Below are 23917 nucleotides of genomic sequence, written 5' to 3' on the forward strand. Positions count from 1 at the left end.
CTGTAATAAAGCATTTCATTGAAGGTCGCGCATGGCACAGCAAGCATCTTGCTGTAAGACATGAACAATCACAGCACCACCGTGTTCCCATGTTTAATAACATGCTTTAACTCATATCATCATGAAAATGATATCACGTATACTTCTCAGTATTTTAATTATTCAGAGAGCTGTAATATTACAAACGTAATGGATTCTGTGTCCTGTCGGAGGAAGGGCACGTAGTGATTCAGGCACATAGAGCACATATAAGATCAAATACACAACAAAGCATTTAACATGCTACTTTAGTTACGATGGGATTTGAGAAACTAGTAAATTAAACGATTTTAAGATGAAGTTTATGATGTTCTACTTTAATGACAAAATAAACTACATGATTAAAGTGGAAATTTCGAGATTAAAGTTGACATTTCGTGCTTTTTCACACTGTGTGCCTTTTTTTTCACTGTACCCTAATAAGCTTTCATATGACACTCAGATGGTGGGCTACGACTCGCCTTTTCATGCCGACTTTGATATGTGACAACTTTTTTATTTCGGGCACTGTGCGACTTTGTGAACTTGAGCTTTCGAGTTTCTCCAACACGCAATGTCACTCGATCAGCTTCCTTTTGTTGTTTATATCACTGTTTAAACCAACAAATACTACGTTTTTCTTTGTCTCCATTTGGTATTCGCTGAAATTCTTATATTTTCCCCCGTGCTTTTCCCATTGTCTTTTCATAGAACGCTGGGCTTAAGGGCTATTTATATTGATTTGCATATTCAAAGAGGCGTAATTCTGGGAGGAGTTGGGGCGGGACAGCAGGCGCGTGCACGTGCATTTATTTCCACGCTGAGCGGGATTTATGTAGCGGAAGAACGCAGAAGTTGGCGAACGCACAGATTCCTGCATCTGGATTTTTCTGTGCGTAAGCACATTTCGGCTTTTGTGCTTACGTCATGTTATAGTGTGAATTCTACGCACGGCATTATGCATGAGGCCCCTGGTGTTCAACCAGCCAAAGCAGGCACATGTCACTTTTTTTTTAGATCAGATTTTTTGACTTCCTGTAGTGGCACATAATAGGTTCTAATCCTTGATGCTTGCGTACAGAGTAGTCAATGGGTCAGCACCTATACATGTATGTATGGAGTCACTCATGAGGTCCTATGCACCTTCTTGACTAGTCAGGCCTTCTGATGAATAGAATCTGGTAATGCAAAATTGGCAGGGTAGCAAAGCTCAGTCCAGACTCTTTTTATGTGCAGCTCCTAGCTAGTAGAACAAGCTGCCCATGTTCTTTCAAAACTCTGGCTCCCTCAATGTGTTTAAGAAGCATTTGAAGATGCTCTTTTTTGATGAATTTCTGTCTAACTAATATTAGGTTTTTAAATGAGTAATTGTAACTCATTTGTATTTTGTTCTGAGCTCGTCACTTTTGACAATCAATTTTGTAATCTGTTCCGTAACACTTGTTCCCAGACAGTGCCCCATAATGATGTTTATTCGATTATATTGACCTCTTTTGTAAGTCACTTTGGATAAAGTACCTGCTAAGCAAATAAAAGTAAATGTGAATTACATACTTAATTTGGTTTTAAAAAGTGACTGTATGTGTACTTCCTTCAATTTGCTTGAATAAATGCAAGCTGAATAGTTGGCAACTGGGCTTACCTATGCAGTTATCACTTCATATTCATAACCTACTTACACTCTACGCTACTATCTTATTTAACGAACCCCCCTGAGAATGCAGCTCCTTGTTAATAAAGTTATGCAGCGATGCATATAGGTATGCCTTACACATAATAATTATTATCTTTTGTGGATATTATATGTTCTGTAGAAAGTGAACATTTTATACATGAGTGTTTAGTTATTTCCTGCGGGTTAGAAAATGACTGACTAACTGTAGTTGTATTATATTGTAGTGAACTTCTGTGTGCGTGGAGGAAGAAAGCAGAGCAAAGTGGACAACAGATGTAATGCAAAAAAGAACACTTCATTTGTTGAAAAGTGTCAAAAAGAAAAATGTATAAGTGAAGTATGCCTTGAACTTGACAATAGTAAAAGTTAGCCTTAAACTATTTCTGCTGTTTGTAACTGTGAGGGTTTTCCAAATTGTTCAAAATAGTTCAGAATGCAACTTTGAGAAAGGCATTCGTGCAGTTAGAATGACTTGTTGTGCAAAGAATCTCCACAGTCCAAGTGTCTTCATTTTTAAAGTTTTCATGAAATTCAAAGCAAACAGTTCACACTAAAAATAAAGAAAAAAGTTGATATAACACACAAAAAGAAAAAACTTATTGTCTATGGTGTTCTGTTTAAGGCTTAAGTGTCTTCCTATAGTTCCTTTATGTTAACACACACACTAGCACCGTACAAACAGTAACGTACATATGGTCAGAAATCTGTATGCCCTTAATGCCTTTCTGTTAAACAGCTGATGTTTTGTTTGGCCTCAAAGCATGTCGTAACTAAATGCTGCAGCTCCCACAACTTTCTCCAGACCCAAAGAACAAATAATTTTCTTGTACTTAGCTTATTCAGTCGTGCTCTAGCTCTGCTCCCACATGCTGCGTCTCCTCCTTTGTAGCTCCTTGATCTCTTTGCACAGTTAGCTAGACACTGTTCTCTCCTGGCCACTCCTTTAAATTCCATCAGCAACAAGCTCCACCCACAGCTTCTGTTAGAGTCCTTTATTTGCATGGGCTGCAGGGACCAGGCTGCTGGTCTTCTCTGCTCTGCCAAGTATCAATGTCAGTGCTGAGTTCATCACATATACTGCACCACAGCTGAGACACAACAATATAATCTGCCCAGTATTTGCTGGGCCTGTTTAAAACAATCTTCACAGTTGCTCACAAGCCCTGTTGACTGCAGGTGATCTACTCTATGCAGCGGTCTAGCCAAGCACTTTGTATACTTGCAATTGACAAAATTATCATTTTAAAATCATAACTGTTTATTATAATACACTACAACTTCACGAACAGAGATAACTTGTTGTTTATGCTGTATATGTTTCATTACTGTGGCCAAAATGATGACCTAAGCTGTGTGGCAGCAGTGCAAGCCACTACACCACCATGTTTCTGTGAGATCAAAGAAAAAGGAACACAGAGATGTGCAATCATATATTTTGTCAAAATAAAGTGGAAATGCCAAAATCATAGTCAAAAGTAAAAAAAAAATCACATAGGTTTTTTGAAGGCAGAAAATTCAAAGGGGCATGTCATGATTGAAGCCATACGCTGGCTTGTTCTATTTTTTGAAGTCGTGCTGAAGGCTCTCCAAACTGTCTGTGCCGATGCTTTGCACTTTTTTCTATGAAAAAGATATAAACGTCTTGTTAACACTGATAAATCTTTTGCTATTATAATTATTTCATAAAGTCTCCTCTGTTTTGGCATCAGGTTCCTTCAAAGTTTGTTTTCACTCTCACTGTGTCACATGGGTAATTATCATGCATGCGCAGGGCACGCTGATGTGGAACTCGAAGATCGACCTGCACATTTGGCTACAAGCACAGGTTACTCGTCCCACACGGTCTGTAATGCAAATGTTCAGCGGGCGGTCTCATCAATGTTAGCTGTTACAGCTCCAGAGGACGTCACACTGGCCTCGCAAAGCATTCTGGGGTGCTGGTATTAAAATAAAAAAGAAAATTCTCCTAAACTGGCCTAAATTATCAGTAAACAAGGGCAAATACAAATGCAGCACATTTGCTGCAAACAACGCTTTGGTGAAATTCACTGATCAACATTTGTGAGCAGGTGCCAAATGGTCTGCCAAAACTTCCCGTTTGTCTTTGCAAAGTTATTACCTCACTAAATAAACGTGTGTGTGTGAGTGAGAACAAAAGATAAGTTAATTTGCTGCTAATAATGGAGACAACATTGGCCTTCATTCCATATGAAAACATTTCAAGCCATATAAGAAAAGTCAATTGTATGATGGAACACATTATGGCCTCCTCACCTGTCATTCACCTGATTCTTGGAGTGAGTATTTAATGACCTCATCAGGGAGGAAGAGCAGTTTTCTTGAATTCTCTCTATTAGTAGTGCAAACTGATGAAGGTCAGGATGTATTAATGGTATAGGAATGTTATCCATGATCCTAGGATTTGATAGTTCACTGGAAATGTGATGGGACAAGAGTCAAGTCCAAAAAACCTCTTCTGTTAAAAGCAGACTCTGATCATGACAACCAACATCTGAGTTTTATTTTTTGTAAGGATCTGCAAATCAGACTCACACTTGACTATCACCTCATTGATTGGCACATCTAAACCCTGTAATGAAGGTCATTATCTCTAAATCTCACATTTGACGTCCAACAAAGACCGTGAATGTTGCATCAGTCTGTTCAATAATGAAATGAAAAGCTGAGTGATCTGTTTAATCAGATTCTCTGGACTGATCATTAGCACATACTGTAGGTGAATGTTAAATTGCCTTTTAAGATCACATTAATGCACATCTTTTGAAATGGTTAACAAACTGTTTTCTTGTCAATATACCTTGCCTTGCTTCATTTCAAGTATATGACAGTGAGTGTTAGTGCGTATGCAAGTCTTTCTGGTGATGAACTGGCACCCAGTGCTGCCTTCTGCTTTGCTCCCATGAAATGGGATTCTCTAATGTGGTATTCACTAATGGAGAATAATCTTTTTTGTTTCTTGGGTCCACAAAATGCACATTCAGTTCCAATGTTCCATTAAGCATATCAGCTACAAGGCTGCTTTAGCAGACATGCATGGAATTTTAATTTAGATTCTGATAAATAAATGCTTGAGAATGAAGGTCCAAGGAGCAGATGGAGCAGAAGCCCTTGGGAGTGTTGGCTTGAATTTCGCATCAGGTTTGTAATATTGTCTCTCATTCTTGTATTCTGGAGCCACTAAATTATCAGATGTTTTTCTTTGAAGTACTGTGGGGTGCCCAGTTGCAGAAGGAGTAAAGGGAAGGTGAAAATTCCAAAGAAAACCTCCAAGTAAGAGAGAGGGACAGAAAATGGCATTGGCAGTGACAGTGCACTTCTGTAACTAAGTGCTGAGAAGGCGGTGAGTAGCAAGTACCCATACGCTCAGGTGATGCCCTGCAAGTGAACCATCTAAAGACAATGGTGCATTAAACAGAGGATTGTGACACCCTGGGAGCCAATATACTGTAATATTTTAAATTTCCACAGGGCATTTCAGGGCAAATGACCCACAAGATATCTTAAGAGGCCATGAAAAATAGTCAAAAAATTAGGATGCCTAGTGACAGAGTGTGTACATCAAGCCACCCTACAGAATAGACAGTCTCTGAATAAACTTTGATTTAAGCTGTTTTTAGGTGCAACCATGCATGTCTGTCTTTCCGCATGAAAGAACTTGTCTCTCAGTGATCCAATTTTGTTGAAATTTGGTAGTTATTTGTCAGCACAGTTCAGTTTTCACTGATATACCACAAAAGAGAGAGTTGTATAAACTGTTGCTTTTCCAGCATCCCCATTTGAACAGCACACTGCAGTGAGATTTCTTTGGGCAGAAGGAGCAAAACTTACTGAAATTCACCAAAGGATGTTGGCTTGTGAGATCATCTAGCTTTTGGGTACCCATCACCAAACTTCATGATACCCTAAGTCATCATGCACTGTGGCCTGTGCAGATTCATAGCTGATACCTAAATGTACAGCAACAGTGAACGAAGTAATGCATTGGTCTTCTGTGCACGATGTTGATGGCTGACCTGATCGAGCTTTGTCAGTTGCACTAGTTCTTCCCATTTTAAACCTTTCTACCTATTCATAAACTTTTTGTTGAGTTGTGCTGTTTCCACTTGCGTAACGAGCCAACATCCTTTGGTGAATTTCAGCAGGTTTCACTCCCTCTGCCCAAAGAAATCACACCACGGAGCATTGTTTAACACTGGTGTAATCCCGCAGTGGATCGTACATGGTTATTTGACCTTGGCTTCAATGAGACTAATGGCAAAGTGCTGTACTGTTTGTATTCAAACTACCCATAAGTCATCACAAATGTATTGTATTATGTCAGCTTCTGTCCATTGCGGTTACTGCGTAATTTTCAAATTACCTTTACTTTTTGATTTTCCCTTGTACCTTGAGAAAGGTTTCTTTAACTTGTATATTTTATTAATTTTCTTCTTTTACTTGTCTGATAACTGCTCAGATTCCAGTACAAGTCAGTCAAAACTCCAGAGAAGGAGCACGCACTAGCCACTTGTGCACCAGCTCATGTCCCCTACTGCTTGATGTAAGCTAGATGTAAAAGAGAATGGAAGAGGAAAGGGATTATGTAAGAGTCGCTCTGTTAGCATAGAGTATGTATTTATATTACACTAAGGTAATGTCAACACTACTGTGTTTTTATTTAAAAATGCAGATACTAGACTTCATTTTCACTTCTTGTCTACATTAGCCCAGTGTTTTTAATTCCCTAAAATGGAGACTTTTGACAACTTTCTCCAGAGCTGTATATTTCTGGAAATGCAGCTCAACGTTACAGAGTGCAAGGGTGAAAATGTAGAGCTTTGAAACTGCAGACTCTAATCATGCTCTGATTTGCTTGTGCTTATTATGTAGCCCTTCCTTGATTGGTTCCTGCTCACTACAACATCTCATTCCCTGATTGGTCATCCTTTACAGAAGAAAACCATAATCCAATACAGCAGACATAGAGGAGTTTCTTTCCATGTTGCTTGTGTTGTAGCTTACCTGTATGCATCTAAATTGCATGTTGTACAGTAAAATAATTTGCCCGTTGTTACAGTTTTGTGATTAATTCCATGGCAGGAGGCCTGATTATCCTATTAAGGTGGACATGTCTTCTTCCTGTTTTCACCAACATGCGCAAATGGCTACGTCTTATGCATTTTTTTTTTGTGTGGGCAGATACTTTTGATGTGAAAATACAAGAGTGCACTGTGACCGTATTAATTTAAAAATACATTTTTAAACGAAAATGCCATTAATATGGGCATAACCTAAAAAGACCTCATTAATGCATTGTATAAACCCCTAATTAATATAACCAGATGGGTTTAGAAAAGGAATTGCAATTAATGTGTGGGTAGAAGATTGGAGCTGCAGGGCTCACAACAAGGTCTGTGCTTTGGTATTCAGTTTCTGTGCTGCACAAAGATGTTGATTATATCTCAGATATCAAGGATGGAGCAAAACTACAGCATGTGCCATGCTGAAAGTGTTACTTAGTGGTAAAATGAATGACAAAGACTGAACCGGAGTTATAGTGCATGTGTGCCTGAAGAGCTGCCTTTACTTCTGGGTATCTTGAGACTGAAATTAAAATCTTTAAGATAATTGTCACCCGTTATGCAATAAATCAGTTCCTTTCCAAGTTCTTAGTTATTTGGATAACTTGAATGTATTACACTATTGGGTTTTTATTAATATTAATAGATGGGGAAATCCATCACCAACTCCATCCCCTCTAGGGGGCGCTCTTTTGGACACTTTTACCCATAAGCTCATTCCACCACTGTGTGCTAAAAAGTGCCTCTGGGAGTCTTTTCTGCCCACTGCTATCAGGCAATTCAATGCTTACATCCTTAAATTAATTTTCAAATATCTGCTCAATTTGTATGTATTAAATAAATGTACTATATATATTGTTTATTTATCGACTGATTAAATGGCTATATTATTTGTCCTGTGAGTCTCTATCCTTGATTTTTTATGTTTCTGCTGCTGCTTCCATCTGCATTTCCCCATAGAATTAATAAAGTTTATCTGATCTAATCACTGTAGTGCAGTTGTTTTTCTCCTTTAATGGTTACTAACCCTCACCTATTCTGTTTGTCTTCTCGGTACTCAAATGTGGCACTTGGTGCAACGGCCCACCTGCCAGGTTGTTTTGCCTGGCTAAGGTAAAGTCATCCCTGATGGAGGATAGCAGGAATTGTGGGAAAGAGGGGTCCTTTCATCGGATTGGCTGGCCCAGCGCTGTTTCAGCTGTGGAATGGCCAAATGGGGGAGGCAGCTTGATGGATGAGGTCTCCAGGACTCTAAACAAATCCAAATCATATTATGTGATATCATCTACTGTTAATTTCTGCTCTGTACTTCTAAATTTTTTTTTTATACTGTATTGAGGATTTGTTCTGTTCTGTGTATTGTGTTGTACTGTATTGTATTGACCCCCCTCTTTTGACACCCACTGCACGCCCAGCCTACCTGGAAAGGGGTCTCTCTTTGAACTGCCTTTCCCAAGGTTATTTTGGGAGTTTTCCCTTGTCTTCTTAGAGAGTCAAGGCTGGGGGGCTGTCAAGAGGCAGGGCCTGTTAAAGCCCATTGCGGCACTTCTTGTGTGATTTTGGGCTATACAAAAATAAATTGTATTGTATTGTATACTATTGATTGGGTTTTTATGCTACTATTGGTCATTTTGCATGTATAGTTTTATTTCTTTTGGTAATTTCATTTTATTGATGATTTGTTGGCATTTAGTGGGTATCTGAGTGGTGTGATATTGTTGCTATAGTTGAGAAAGAGCAGACTGTATTTCTTCTTCTTTTGGGCGCTCCCATTTAGGAGTCGCCACAGCAGATCATCCATCTTCATCTGTCCTTGTCTTTAGCATCTTTTTCTGCCATATGGAGTGCTTTCATGTCCTCCCTCCCCACATCTGTAAACATTTTCTTTTACCTTTCTCTTTTCCTCTTGCCTGGTGGTTCCATCCTCAACATTCTTTTCCCGATGTACCCCTCATCTCTCCTCTGCCCGTGCCCATACAATCTCAGTCTAGTCTCTCTCACTTTGTCACCAAGCTGTCATACCTGTGTTGTCCCCCTAATATATTCATTTCTAATCCTGTCTACCTTCATTACTCCGAGTGCAAATCTTAGCATCTTTAACTCTGCTACCTCCAGCTCTGTCTCCTGCTTTCTGGTCAGTGCCACCGTCTCCAACCATTATAACAAAGCTGGGCTCACTACCGTCCTGTAGACCTTCCCTTTCACTCTTGCAGTTACTCTTCTATCACAAATCACTCCTGCCACTCTTTTCTATCCAGTCCACCCTGCCTGCACTCTCTTCTTCATCTCTTCACTGCACTAAATTTAGTATTTACTGCTCTAAATACTTGTGGTTATTGGGGTTTTTCTTTTTTGAGATTCTTTTTGTTATTAAAAAAAATACACAGTCCCTCCTCCTCAACTAACAATAGCACATCAATAAATGTCACTTTACATCACTTGAATTGGACTCTGCTGCCTAGGAAAGCCATTGAGACACAACAAGCCTATTTAAGCACATGACATTCTAAAGTGCTGTTAAAAATGTATATAATTGCATGTATTACATGAATATGGGCAGCACGGTGGCACAGTAGTAGTGCTGCTGCCTCGCAGTAAGGAGACTCGGGTTCGCTTCCTGGGTCCTCCCTGCATGGAGTTTGCATGTTCTCCCCATGTCTACGTGGGTTTTCTCCCACAGTCCAAAGACATGCAGGTTAGGTGCATTGGCGATCCTAAATTGTCCCTAGTGTGTGTGTGTGTGCCCTGTGGTGGGCTGGCACCCTGCCCGGGGTTTGTTCCTGCCTTGTGCCCTGTGTTTGCTGGGATTGGCTCCAGCAGACCCCTGTGACACTGTATTAGGATATAGTGGGTTGGATAATGACTGACTGACTGACATGAATATGACTAATTGTTAGAAAATATATTTAATAAACAAAATTGACTCTTTGATGAAGTAACTAAAAATGCAAAATGCACCAACTTTCACATCAGTTCCTTACATTTTCTAACATTTTTGTTTTTTTTTTTACAGTTTTTCTCAATTGCTTTGATGCAATTCATACATCAGAAACGTCATTCTCACCACAACTCAAACCAATTCAGGCATTACTCATAACATTAGCTCCCCTGTGCAAAAGCTACAAAAATAATCAAATCCTTGTTCACACATGTCAAGACCTGCAAAGTTGGTCAACCACAACACCGTCACCAGTGAATAAAACCTTTTCACCAGTGCATTAAGAGTTAGACACTAAATGTTTTGATACTTTAATCACAACCTTACTAACTTAAGAAAAACAGTACTGCGAAAAATGTAATGTACAGTAAAAAAAAAATGTTCAGACACAAAAATAAAATGTGATTTATTTGTAAATTTACACAATTTACTTGCTGTAACTGACAAAAATAAAATGGTAAACATGGAATTATGCAATGAAGAATAGACAAAAAAATATGCAATCAAACTTCGAACATAGCACCTTTCAGTACAGTAAATTCACACTTAGGTTGTCACACATGCACGTTTGAGGATCACCAGCCAAGCTCATCCCAGGTATGTGATACCACCCATGGCCAAGAGGGGGCGCTGCTGCTGACGGTCTTGTCATTTTCTTCCTCCACAGTCTCAGCAAACCACCCAGTGAAGGCAACTGAACCCGTCCCTTATGATCCAGGAGCTTCAAAAGAACGACCACCCAGAAGGAGGCATCATTATCACTAAGACAACCTGACGGAAAGAGTCAGACAACCCACTGGTAGAACCAAAACTTTTAGGGGCCACTCCACTACGTGGTATTTACTTTTGTTGTTTTCTTTCTTATGCAATTGATTGTTGCTTTCATCTGGACCTTATCAGTAAATGGGGAGTGTTGCTTTGGTGACCCACCTTCACTTGGGTGACCACAATGTATATATGCATATATTTGTATAAATAAAAAATTACTATAAAGTGCAAAATATGAAATCCCTCAAGGGACATTCAGTCTCTCATTTCTATTAGGCAACATCAACAGGACTCTGGTGTCATGATGTAGGCTGAAAACGGATGGTTTGTAGCCTTTTCCTTTAAGAGAAGCCATATTGTGTTTTGTTGTCAGGGTCACATCTCTCATTTCTAGGGACGGGGTTTCCAGAGGTGTGAAAAGGTTAGCGTTTCACTATGAACATTATCCAATCTGAGGATAAAATCCATAATTTAATTTTGATCTATTGGGTGGGGCGGCACGGTGGCGCAGTGGGTAGCGCTGCTGCCTCACAGTTGGGAGATCTGGGGACCTGGGTTCGATTCCTGGGTCCTCCCTGCGTAGAGTTTGCATGTTCTCCCTGTGTCTGTGTGGGTTTCCTCCGGGCGCTTCGGTTTCCTCCCACATTCCAAAGACATGCAGGTTAGGTGGATTGGCGATTCTAAATTGGCCCTAGTGTGTGCTTGGTGTGTGGGTGTGTTTGTGTGTGTCCTGCGGTGGGTTGGCACCCTGCCCGGGATTGGTCCCTGCCTTGTGCCCTGTGTTGGCTGGGATTGGCTCCAGCAGACCCCCGTGACCCTGTGTTCGGATTCAGCGGGTTGGATAATGGATGGATGGATCTATTGGGTGTTTTCTCTTCTTGTATTGTATGGTTTCAACTTAGTGCCTCTTAATTGGCCTTGATTTTGCCTCTTGTCTGGGTTATGGTCATTACGGTTTATTTAAATTTTGCCTTTTGCCCACTTCTCCCGTTTTACTCACAAAATCAGTTATCCTGTTTTCCTGCTGAGTCAGAACACCAGTCCAGGATGGAGAGACTCATGCAGGCAATGGTTTGAAAAATGGTTGGAACATCTTGTCTCTCTGGCATGATGATCATTTTTCTCTGCTGTTGGAGGAGCTGTGTAAACTCCGCATTTCAGTGGCAGCACTCTCTGAGGTGCGCTTACTGGGACTGGCCAGATCTCTGTAGGTGGGTACACCTTTTATTGGTCTGGTCTCTCTGATGGCTGTCATACTCAGGGAGTAGCTGTTGTTGTAGCGGATTGGTTTCTTACAATGGTGTCCAATGTCACTCCTTTCAACAAGCATATTATGAGTGAGATTACGGCATTCCTTTGGTGCCTTGTCTGTTGTCTCAGTGTAAGCTCAGACCGTGGTGAGAGATGTCTCGGTGAGGGAAACATTTTATTCACAACTTGGCTTGGTGCTTGATGGGTGCCCGCGAGGTGCCACTTCTCTGGTCATGGGTGCCTTCAATGCAGCCACTGACACTGACAGGGCTGGCTATGAGGATTGCCTCAATCCCCATGGGTCTGATGATTGTGGTGAAAGTGGCTCCATATTCCTTGACTTTGCAAAAGGTCAGGGGCTACGAATCCTGAATGCCCTGAACCGCATTGTTGGATTTGGTACTCCAATACTGGTGGAGCAATGAAGGAGATTGTTCACAACCTCGTGGGCAGACACTGGAAGCTCTTACAAAACTGCAGGATCTACAGAAGTGCCTAGTTTCTGATTTCTGACTACAGACTTGTTTCTGCTACTCTGAAGACCCAACTTAGGTCCAGTAGGTTACCACCTACTAGGAAAATGAGGCTGGACCATGCCAGACTCCAAGATCAAGCTGTTTCTGATGAGTTTACACTCAGCTTATGTGAGGTACTTATGGATTTGGATGCAACTGCCGATCCTAATGTGGTGTGGAAGACCTTCCATGACAAGACCCTGAAGGTTGCTGAGGGTTGTGTTGGTGTTACCGGTGTTCCCAGAAGGAAGTCTTTCATCTCGCAGGGCATTCTGAATATCATTGAGATAAGTCGCAGCACACGGCTTGATGGAAACTCAGGTCTGTACCGGGAAGTGAGAAGGATGGCTGCGAGGGCTCTGAAGGCAGATAAGGAAGGGTTTGTTAGAGGAATCTGTGAGCAAGTGACACGCCATCCATGGTCTGTTGACCCACATCAGCCTTACAGAGGAATCGGAGCATTACGCACATCCGAATCTGTTCCTCAGAGAATTGCAGTCAGGGCGGCTGATGGAATGGTCCTTACGGATGACACTGCAGTTATGAACCGCTGGGCTGGCTACTTTGAGCAGCTGTTTAAAGCTGATCCTCCGGCTAGGACATTGGATATCTCTGGGTCTACAATTCTTGTGGCTGATCCTCCAATTAGCTGTGAACCACCCAATCTCACTGAGATTGCACAGGTGGTGAACCAGCTGAGGGTAAGGAAAGTTGCAGGGATCTGTGGTGAACTTCTGCAGGCTGGTGGTTAAGGCTGTCCTCCTGGCATTGCAAACAATCTTTGCTTCTATTTGGGAGACTGGAGTCAGTTACAGCACTATGGCCATGTGGCACGATTCCCAGAGAGTGGTCCGGCTCGCAGGATCCTCATTGTTGAGGACCTGAGTGGCTGGACCAGGCCAAGGGGATGCCCACATAACACATGGCTGCAGCAGATAGAGGGTTATTTCCGGAGGGTATAACTGGACCGCGTGTCTGTGTGGGGGGTTGCCAACCAGGATCCCGAGCCATTTTGTCATGTGGTGTGTGCGGCAACACACTGTACCAGTGCATGCTCCCCAACCTGACCTAAAACTTTTGCTCCTCCACCACTGACAATAGGTCTTGATTTTTCTTCAAGAAGTTCATCAGATAGTTCATGTTACAGGGAATGTCTGAAATTTTTAAACTAGTTATTCACCATTTCTGTGGTTTTATTTGAAATAATACTGTCCTAAAACCTTGTTTCCATAGTTCAACAGATGTAGCCCAGCCAGCTTAAGAGAATCACATAAGAGTGGCATGTACTCAGAAAGCAGCACTGAGCTTTACTGTCTAGTCCAGTTTCATATTTAGAGGATTTATATGAGCTTAATAACTCTCTTTGACATTATGAAGGTTTACAGGTGCAGGCTGGTATCTAACAGGGCCATGGCTCAGCAATGCCCTCTAACAAGTAGAAGGTTTGCCACTGGCTGGGCTGATGTATACCACCATGCCAGGCTATAAAGAAAGTCATTATCAGGCAGTGATATATCTACAGGGTGTGATATGTGATTGAATTATGCTTTAGGCAGGGGCATTAATAGAGAGTTACAGTATGGGAGGAAATACATAATACCCCCATATAACCATATATTACTCCCCAAGACACTGTCCTGAAAAGTGGCTTATGTGACAAAGCTATTATTGAGACAGGATTGGCAGTTGTGGAATTGCACTTCAGATCTGGGCCTTTAAAGAAAATAACAGGCATAAATAAGCAGGGTGACTATGGACTATAGCTCTAGCTGCTGCTGCTGCATGTACAGAGCCACCCCTGACACCAGACGTGACTTAAGAGCTGGAATAAAAAAACCTGGAGGACATTTGTGTGTGGAATCAGGAGGAAGGTTCTGACAAAGGCTCAATTAGTAGGTGGAATTGAGGCCAGGTTTAGAAATTAAAGAGGCAGATGGGAGGTCAAAGGAAATTTGTGGGTAAGTGGATGAGCCAACCCTTCTGTTACAAATGGACTGGAAGTCAGGCAGGCCCCTAAGAGGCAGCAGCACATTTTCTATTTTTTATCGTTTTTACATATTAAGTTGCCTTGCCGAAACCTCACCCCACCCTTGCCCCTACATCCATATATATATTTCAGCAAACTTACATATTGTTGGATTTACTGGAGGCAGCAGTAGAAAAGAGAATGAAGTCAAAATAGGGTAAGTCATACTGGGTACTATGTGACCTTATTTTCCTCTTTATACTCTATACTGTGTAGACATTAACAAAATGTCCTAAATCCCATACTTTTAGGCTTCATATATTACACTATTTTACTGTATACAGTATATCTATGCCCTCAGGCAACACGATAAAGCAACGGAACAAACAGGAGAGAATTACACTTCAGATTAAATGTATTATAGAAAGTACGTCCAAATTACTAAGCAAAATAAAGTGAATGTGACAAATAGACTATTAGAGCCTAAGTAGCAGTGTATCTTGCGTCCATAGGTAGCTCTTGGCTTATCTCCAGTCTAGCTTTGTCTCTGCTGTCACCTGCCTGTCTCAATATGGCTGCTGAGATAGAGTTGTCTTCATTATGGAGAAACTGCAATGGAGAGAGAGAGAGAGATATGGTGATCTTTTCATGGCCAGATGATGACCGAGAGTGACAGCAGAAGAGAGAAGAGAGTGACGGGGAGCTGACCCTTCTTATACTGGTTCAACTTCTTTAGGTATACCTCTATGTGAACAGGCAACTGCCTTGGTCCTATTGTATTTGCAATTCAATATCAATGACCAAAAGAATAATTTTACTTGTCCTTTCTTGGGCCATTTGCCAATGATAGTGTTCAGGTCGTACAATCTATCCCTCAGCTGCTTTGCCCAGTTGTAGCCTGTTAGGTTTTTTATGGCCTTCATGTGGGGAATGGTTTCTAGGCTCATGTAATGTCCAGACAAAGCTATAACAAAATCCCTTACCAAAGTCATACATTTCACATCGTGAGTCAGTTTCTCCTAAAGACACCATGGGATGGTTAGGTAAATATCAAAACAGAGCTGTTCTTACCAATAAAGGAAAACATGCCTTCTTAAAATACTGTCTAATATTTCATTTAGTTTGTCCAGCTTCCTGACTCTTTAACATTACAAATAAAGACAAACAAAATATTTATATGCTAGATATCACTCCTTTTACACTTCACTACATAGGCCATCATGACTAATGCTGCCTAGCCACATTAGAACACATTACCCTGGAGTGCCTTTTGCCACCACAGTATGTTAAGAGGGGCTACTGGAGCTCTTTTTTGCCCCTAGTATTATACCTGTTTTCATGATCTCATTATAATAAACGTAGAGACACTGGGACAGTATTTGTTATATTATTATTATTACTATTTTGTGTGTGTAGTTCTCATTCTTGCACTTACAGATGTAATATTTTAAACTTTGTTTTTGATCTTTTGCACTGTTTTATATATTCTTGATTGTTCCATGGGGGACTTCAAATGAAGTATAAAACATCTTGAGGATCACATGGTTTGTCTGAGATTTAATGGTAGTTTCTCAAAACTTGGTCAAGTTTACATGAATGAACACAGGAATGTGCAGAACTTAGTACACAGGATTTTACTTTTTTTTAAATTACCCTTAACATTGTTCTACTAAAAGAGGTGATAGAGAGCTGTGGCCTAATGCTTTAGCATATTTCTGAAGCTCAGATTATATCATAAAGGTCTTGACCAGGATAAAGAAGTGATGAGGTAGCTATTCTGTTTAATGATCTGATCTCCTTCATTTCACCTTTACTTTACAATATGAGATGAAAGCTCCCAAGTGAGTCACAGCTGTTAACTTTTTTTAACTCCAAAGAGTAAGTTTTTCTGTACAATAGTCTAATGTGTTATGATTCATTGCAACACAACAGGAACATTCAGTGGACTGAGTTTCATTGAAGTCTGTAACATCTTGACTTGGCAAAAAATGAAAGGCACCAGGCAGCACTTTTCATGTTGGAGAAGAAAAAGTGTCTGGCATCCTGCCTGTCTTTTTTAACAAGAATACAAGGAAAGCCAAATCCTTCAAAGTTTACAGTATTTTATGGCCATGTGATGATTGTTGCTGCTTTGTAGTTTTAAATATTCAAGACATTCTGCCATGGTTTCCTATTATTATCAATCCTTAAACTCAGCCCTATTGTATTGGACCCGGCAGTGGAACCAAACAGTAATGCAAAATGTAAAAAAAAACTGCCTAAAATCATAATTTGCTGATATAATGCTGTATTAAATACCCCAATACCACATTGCCCCAACCTCCCCCATGGCTTTCTTGAACTTATACACTCAATTGTGTACAAATTAGACAGACAAACTATTACCTGCTAAATGAGAGGGGTGTTTCAACTTTCAAATGATACAACATTCCAATTTCTATGTTTCACTTTGTATATTTCAGAATTTTTCTTTTTGCTTTGTACGATGCATTTGAATCTTGCAACTGTTGGTGTTTTAATTTGAATACACATCCATCCATCCATCCATTTTCCAACCCGCTATATCCCAAACTACAGGGTCACGGGGGTCTGCTGGAGCCAATCCCAGCCAACACAGGGCACAAGGCAGGAACCAATCCCAGGCAGGGTGCCAACCCACCGCAGAATTTGGATACATAGTATAATGTAATATTAACTGTACATATTCTAAAAGATTAAGATCTGCTCTTCAAAATGATATGTAGGCCAGTGTTGTTCAAAAAAAAATATATATCTCTATTATATAAAAAAATCCTTCAATGCAACAAGACTTTTTGGAGACGAGACTTTTTGGAAGAGAGATTTTTTTCAAGTCCTGCAAGACGAGACTTTTGCTTTAAGATTTTTTCAAGTCACGCCTTCCTCTCAAACATTTTCAGACAAGACCACGGTCCTCTCACCTCTCATTTGTGTGAATGCTTTTGTCAACCACACTTCCTGCGCTTTCAGCTCTTATACAGTACATTTTAACGTTTCCTCACTTTAAGTTCCCAATTAAAGAAGACGTATTATGTCCTAATCTAATTGAAGAATTTCATCATGAAGGGTTATCAACAGAAAAAATGAGTACACGGACAATCCTAGCACAGAGAAACGAGGAAGTCAAAACAATTAACGCCAAAAATGTCGATCGGTTACACAATAAATTGGTTAAATACGTCCAAAAATGTCGATCAGTTACACAGCAAATTGGTAAATGCGTATCAATAGACTATGCTGAAACAGTTGGTGGTGATCGTGCGGAAGATGAAAACAACAACTTACAATATCCCGAAGAATATCTACAACCGTTAACATCATCTGGTCTTCCAATGTACGAATTACTGTAGAAAGAAGGATGTATCCAAGAAAGGTAATGTAGTACATCTTCCGCGGATAACATTAGACAACAAAGGAGATTTTGATTTGCCATTTTTATTAAAATGTTAACAGTTCCCTGTTAGAATAGCTTTTGTAAAGACAATTAACAAATCACAGGGACAAACATTCAAAAAAATTGTTTTATTTAGTAGAGAGAAAAACGAAATTCAGGCACGGGCAGTTATATGTTGCGTTTATGCATATGTAACAATTCCCATGAAAATAAAAATCTGTTTAAATTGTACATCCGCATCCCCATACATGAGCGGCAGAACTGCAAAAAGGCTAGCGCATGGCACAGGCAAGGGGTTTGGCGAGTGAAGCGAGCAGGGGTGAAAACACCCTAGTACATACATATACACACACACATATATATATATATATATATATATATATATATATATATATATATATATATATATATATATATATATATATATATATATACTGTATATATATATATATATATATATATATATATATATATATATATATATATATATACACACATATATATACATATACACATATATATATATATATATATATATATATATATATATATATATATATAGTAATCCCTCGCTATATCGCGCTTCGCCTTTCGCGGCTTCACTCCATCGCGGATTTTATATGTAAGCATATTTAAATATATATCGCGGATTTTTCGCTGCTTCGCGGGTTTCTGAGGACAATGGGTCTTTTAATTTCTGGTACATGCTTCCTCAGTTGGTTTGCCCAGTTGATTTCATACAAGGAATGCTATTGGCAGATGGCTGAGAAGCTACCCAACTTACTTTTCTCTGTCTCTTGCGCTGACTTTCTCTGATCCTGACGTAGGGGGATTGAGCAGGGGGGCTGTTCGCACACCTAGACGATACGGACGCTCGTCTAAAAATGCTGAAAGATTATCTTCACGTTGCTATCTTTTGTGCAGCTCCTGAAACGACATGCTGAACGGTGCTTCGCATACTTAAAAGCACGAAGGGCACGTATTGATTTTTTTTTCTGTCTCTCTATCTCTATCTCTCTCTGCTCCTGACGGAGGGGGTGTGAGCTGCCGCCTTCAACAGCTTTGTGCCGCGGTGCTTCGCATACAAGCCAAACAGCTCTATTGATTTGTTTGCTCCTTTGAAGAGGAAGATATGTTTGCATTCTTTTAATTGTGAGACTGAACTGTCATCTCTGTCTTGTCATGGAGCACAGTTTAAACTTTTCAAAAAGAGACAAATGTTTGTTTGCAGTGTTTGAATAACATTCCTGTCTCTCTACAACCTCCTGTGTTTCTGCGCAAATCTGTGACCCAAGCATGACAATATAAAAATAACCATATAAACATATGGTTTCTACTTCGCGGATTTTCTTATTTCGCGGGTGGCTCTGGAACACAACCCCCGCGATGGAGGAGGGATTACTATATATATATATATATATATATATATATATATATATACACACTTATACATATATCTATAAGTTGGAGAGTTGGAGTTGGTTACAGCCCTGTTGGGATTCGAGGGTGCAGCCAAGGAGTGTTGCAACAGCTGTTGATCCCTCTTGGGCAGGTTTTCGGCCACACCCAGAAGTGTGTTATAAAAGGAGGCAGCAATCGTTACTCCAGGTGCCAGAGTCGGGAGGAGGTGGAGGACAAAGCTGCCTTGGAAGAGTGGAGGAGAAAGAAGAGTGTTTTGTGGTGTTGTTTTTCTTTTGTGTGGTTTTGTGGACTGTGGGACATGGGGAAGATGTGGCCCACAGGTGAAGAAAATTTTTACGTGCCTCTGGTGTCAGTCTGTGTCGGGTCGGCGCCAACAGAGCGCTTATTCCACAACATATATATATATATATATATATGCAAACCACCAAAACAAAACAAAAATTCTGAATTAACCTAAGTTGCCCTCACTTGTGATGTTCATAGGAAATGTAATGATGTACTTCTTCAGGTAGAGGTACATAATAAACAAGAATAGTTTGGTCAAATATTTGAAATGTTAGAATGTATTCTTCAATTTATATATTACCAGTCCCCATTTTTTCAAAGTTGTGTGAAAAGGTGTAGCTTTGATCCCTTGTATTTAATTAGTGGTGAACTACTGGGGTCAGTTAATATGGCATGCACAACTTCAAGTTCTTCTGATCAGTTTGCTTAAGACACCTATTAGTTTACTTTTTACCATAAGGGTGTAATATCCTACATAATTTTGGTCCAAATATGGAATAAAAATGATTTTTTTTTGGGTCTACGGGGTCAAAAAGTGGGGGTCAAAAAGAAAAAAACATTTTGCATAACCATCAAGACAAATCAAACAGTATAATTTATGAGGGGTCTTATCGTAGGAGGAGCTGGACCAAGAAAAAAAAAAACTGAACTAAATGCAAAGCATTCATAAATAATTATGAACACAATCTGTAAAAGGTAGTACAGAAGTGAACTAACACATCTTTCCAATGAATGACTTGCTTGGATATCCATTATTTAATTTTGCATTAACAGTTTGGGCAGAAGCCAGCAGTTTTATGTTCATGACTAGGCCAACGTCATAGCAAAATTAATTTGGTTTAAACTTAACTGTCTTATTGGTGTTTGAGGACTGCACTTTAATAGCTTTTATGAAAACATTTTAGAATTAAGCCATTTCTTGGAGAGTGTATTTTTAAAATTAATAATTATCATTAACACATGCTAGTATTACCTGGGTTCATAGGCACATCTATACTGGCCCACTGTATGAGTCACTATTAATAATTCAGCGCACAACCAAACATTTTGCCCAGCTGTGGAATAGCAACTGCTGATGTGTCAGGGAACATAATAAAACAAAACTGGTGCTGCAGAACAATGCTAAAATTATTTAAGGTCTTTAAAACATCACAAAGTGATAAAACAAATGCCAGAGTTTAATTCCTTGGGCTAAAAACCTCAGAATAAATAAATACTTTTCCAGAATCACTGGAGTGAGAATTAGAATTAAGGAAAAATACTAACCATAACAAATGGTAATTGGTACTGACTGGATGGCAAAGCAAATCATGTTTGCATAAATATTTGAGCAGGATTTTCTTTCTATGCCTAACCATGTAGGTGTATTTTTATGGACTTTTGCCACTTTCACTTCTTCTGTATACAAATGTTTTTAGCCCAGTAGTAGACCTAAAAGTTTAATAGTGTCATGCCAAATGCATTAGCATAAAGAGATAATTTCTCTTCAGCTTCATCCCTAATTGTCCATTTCATCTCTGACTGTTTCCGAAGGTGGGCAGCAAGTGGTTCAATAGCAATTTGCATAAAGCTTTGGTGATAATGGGCACCCTTGTGTGGTTCCTTGTCCTAATCAGAAATAATCAAAGTTTGTATCTTGTATATGAACTGAGGTTTCTGGATTATCATAAAGCAGTTTAATTGTGTTTTATAAATGTATGCTGACAGCTGTTAACTGTTTTGCACACATAGCTCTGGAGCATTTTTTAGTCAACCATCTTTCTAAATAAGTTGGTATAATGTAGTAAAATTATTCAGACTGCCCAAGTGTATTTCTAAATGGTGCTCATCGAGTCATGACTCTGTTGTTTAGCATAGCTACAGGGACTTTTTATCTTGTGCAATTTCGTCACATTATGCTAGATTTCATTTTGTGTCATGAGTGAACAAATTTATTCCAGCAATATAATCTGCTGTAGAATAAAATTAGAGACCTCAAAGTTTAGAAGATCACCCTGGCTGCAGTGGATGTGCATGCCGAATCATCACCGTCACATTGTGAACAACGTGCCTTCCTACTTTATACAGGCTGGCCGGGATCGCACCTCCCTATATACGGTGAGAAAGTAGTTCAAGAGGAGGAAGGTTCAAGCAACAGATAGACTCCAGACACCCACTTCACTATCATCAGGAAGTAAACCGTCGACTACTTTCTCGTCAAAGTTTCGCCCTAGTGGAACCCCTTAATCCAAAGTACTCCACATAACATAGGCTCAAGAGGTGGCGAGAGACTGACTGTAGCCCTCCCAATGAAGCTCTTCCTACACCTCAAGATCATCTACCCAATGGAACATCCCTCTCTAGGAAAGACTGGGTCGCTCTTAACCGAAATATGTCAAAGGTGGGCAAAACAAGGGACAACCTATTTAGATTGGGCCTCACAACAAGCGCTGAATGTCCCTGTGGTGAGCCCATCCAAACAATAGACCACATTCTCCATGAATGTTCCCGAGGCCCGACATATACTGATGAAGATCTTAAGGATCCAAATGATGCTGCTGTTACCTGGATACGGCAGTGGCGTGGTAAGATATGATGATGACCTTAGCTGCAGACAGACTGGCCGCCAGAAAAATAAGTGGTGTATAAATAAAAAGTGTTTTGTGTATGTTATGATAACCTGCAGCACAATGGAGCAGCCTCTGCTTCATTCTACTGTGATGTGGTTTTATCCATCAGAAAAGAGAGCTATGACTGGCCATAACCATCACGTCTGAAGAATGACACTCAGAAGGCACTTGGGGCTTATTAATTCAGTACTGGCATTTATTTACCTCACAGCAACTCATTCTCTTCCACAGCTGTCAGTCATAGTGTCTGTGGTACATATTACATTACCCCACCCAGTGCTTAAATTGTAAATAAAGAGGTCCCAGAGGTCACAGTGACTGTCTCAGAATTAGAATGGGGGTCTGCCAACAACTTCAATGCTGATATCTTTGAATTGCATCTTAGCAAGCAAATTGCATTTATCAGCACATTCAAAAATAGCGTTGTTTTAACCAAAGTGTTATACATATATAGGCAATATAAAGAGATAAAAGGCAAGGAAAAAGACAACAAAGTTATAATCTATCACATTATGGACATATTAAGACAATCAAAAAAAACAAAAAAAAACAAAAACCAAGTATAAAAACGTACTGTATCTAGATAGGCTCGAAATCTAATGAAAAGGGTTTTTTGAGTCTACATTTAAAAACAATAATGGAAGGCGCAACTCTAACACTGAGGCACAGGCTGTTCCACAGTATCGGAGCGATGTATAAAACCTAAACTTGGCGTAAAGCCACGCACATTTCCACGGTACCTCATACCCTGGCGTTTGCAATTTCTCCGCTCGGTTTTGCAGACTGGCGGCACCCAGCGTCAAAGCAGTGCTACTGTTCCTGTGTGGTCACCCTTTCTTTCTTAGACCCACATTCCTGACGCGGCTTTATAAATACACTGAAATTAACTGCATATTGTTTATTAGTGTGATGCATCTGATTGTAATTAACCTGTAGCAATATAATGGTCCAGGGAATAGCCATAGTATTCCAAATACCATAACTGCTTTAGCATTGTTATGCTCACTGCATCTTCTTCTTCTTTCAGCTGCTCCCGTTAAGGGTTGCCACAGCAGATCATCTTTTTCCATATTACTCTCACTGCACCACTCGAAGTATTTATATCACTGTATCTGAGTGGGGAATCACAGCAGCAGCTGATCGGAAAGAGAATTATCGGTATACAGTTTCAAGCACACACTACCTCAGCCACGGCAAAACGCGTCAAAGCCTTTCCTGTACGGACCTCGCGTTTCAGAAACAGTTTCATCCCAAGAACTATAAACGCACTCAATCAGTCCATCAAGTGGTCCTTGTAGAACTGTTTGTACTTATAAGTACAATCACCTCACTGTAAACTTGCACTACAGTTATAATATTGCACAACCTGCTCCACTTTATAAAGCAAGTATGATGACGATATCATTTTTAAGATGAAATGCAGCAAAATATGTTGCTTATAGTATACAGATAAAAATATCATTTAAATAATCTGTATTGTTAATAATTAAACGTGAGGACACGGTGCCGCAGCGCTAGCTAGTTCACGGATAGCTCCTGCCTTGCGTTGTATTATTGCTGGCGCTGACGCGACACTGGAAGGATAGACGGATAGAGTAATTAAACATGTACTACGAAGATATTTCAATGTTCCTTAAAAGTCTTGAAAAATCGGTGTTCTAAGCTTACAGATGGCTTAACATCTATTACAGAGCTGATTGTGTGGCGATTGGAGAAAGAAAAGTAAGGACAGGAATTGGAGGTTAGTACGTTTGAAAGAGACAGTACTTCTGTAAAAATAATTATTTCATCCAAGGTAGCGCATGGCGCAGCAAACCTCTTGCGTGAGACATGAACAAGCACTGCGCCACTGTGTTCCCATGTTTAATAACATGCTTTCATTCCTATCATCATGAAAAAGATATCAAGTATACATCTCAGTATTTTAATTATTCAGAGAGCTATAATATCACGAATGTAATGGATTCTGTGTCCTGT

At 39.9% G+C, this 23917-nt stretch overlaps 1 protein-coding gene across 1 annotated transcript in view; it reads right to left on the bottom strand.

The window, feature by feature from the left end:
* The window catches only part of LOC127526110 (craniofacial development protein 2-like), a 1015936-nt gene that overhangs the window by 446034 nt on the left and 545985 nt on the right, over positions 1-23917 (bottom strand). The window lies entirely within an intron of this gene.

Source organism: Erpetoichthys calabaricus, chromosome 17 (assembly GCF_900747795.2).
Source record: "Erpetoichthys calabaricus chromosome 17, fErpCal1.3, whole genome shotgun sequence".
Classification (NCBI taxonomy): Eukaryota; Metazoa; Chordata; class Cladistia; order Polypteriformes; family Polypteridae; genus Erpetoichthys; species Erpetoichthys calabaricus.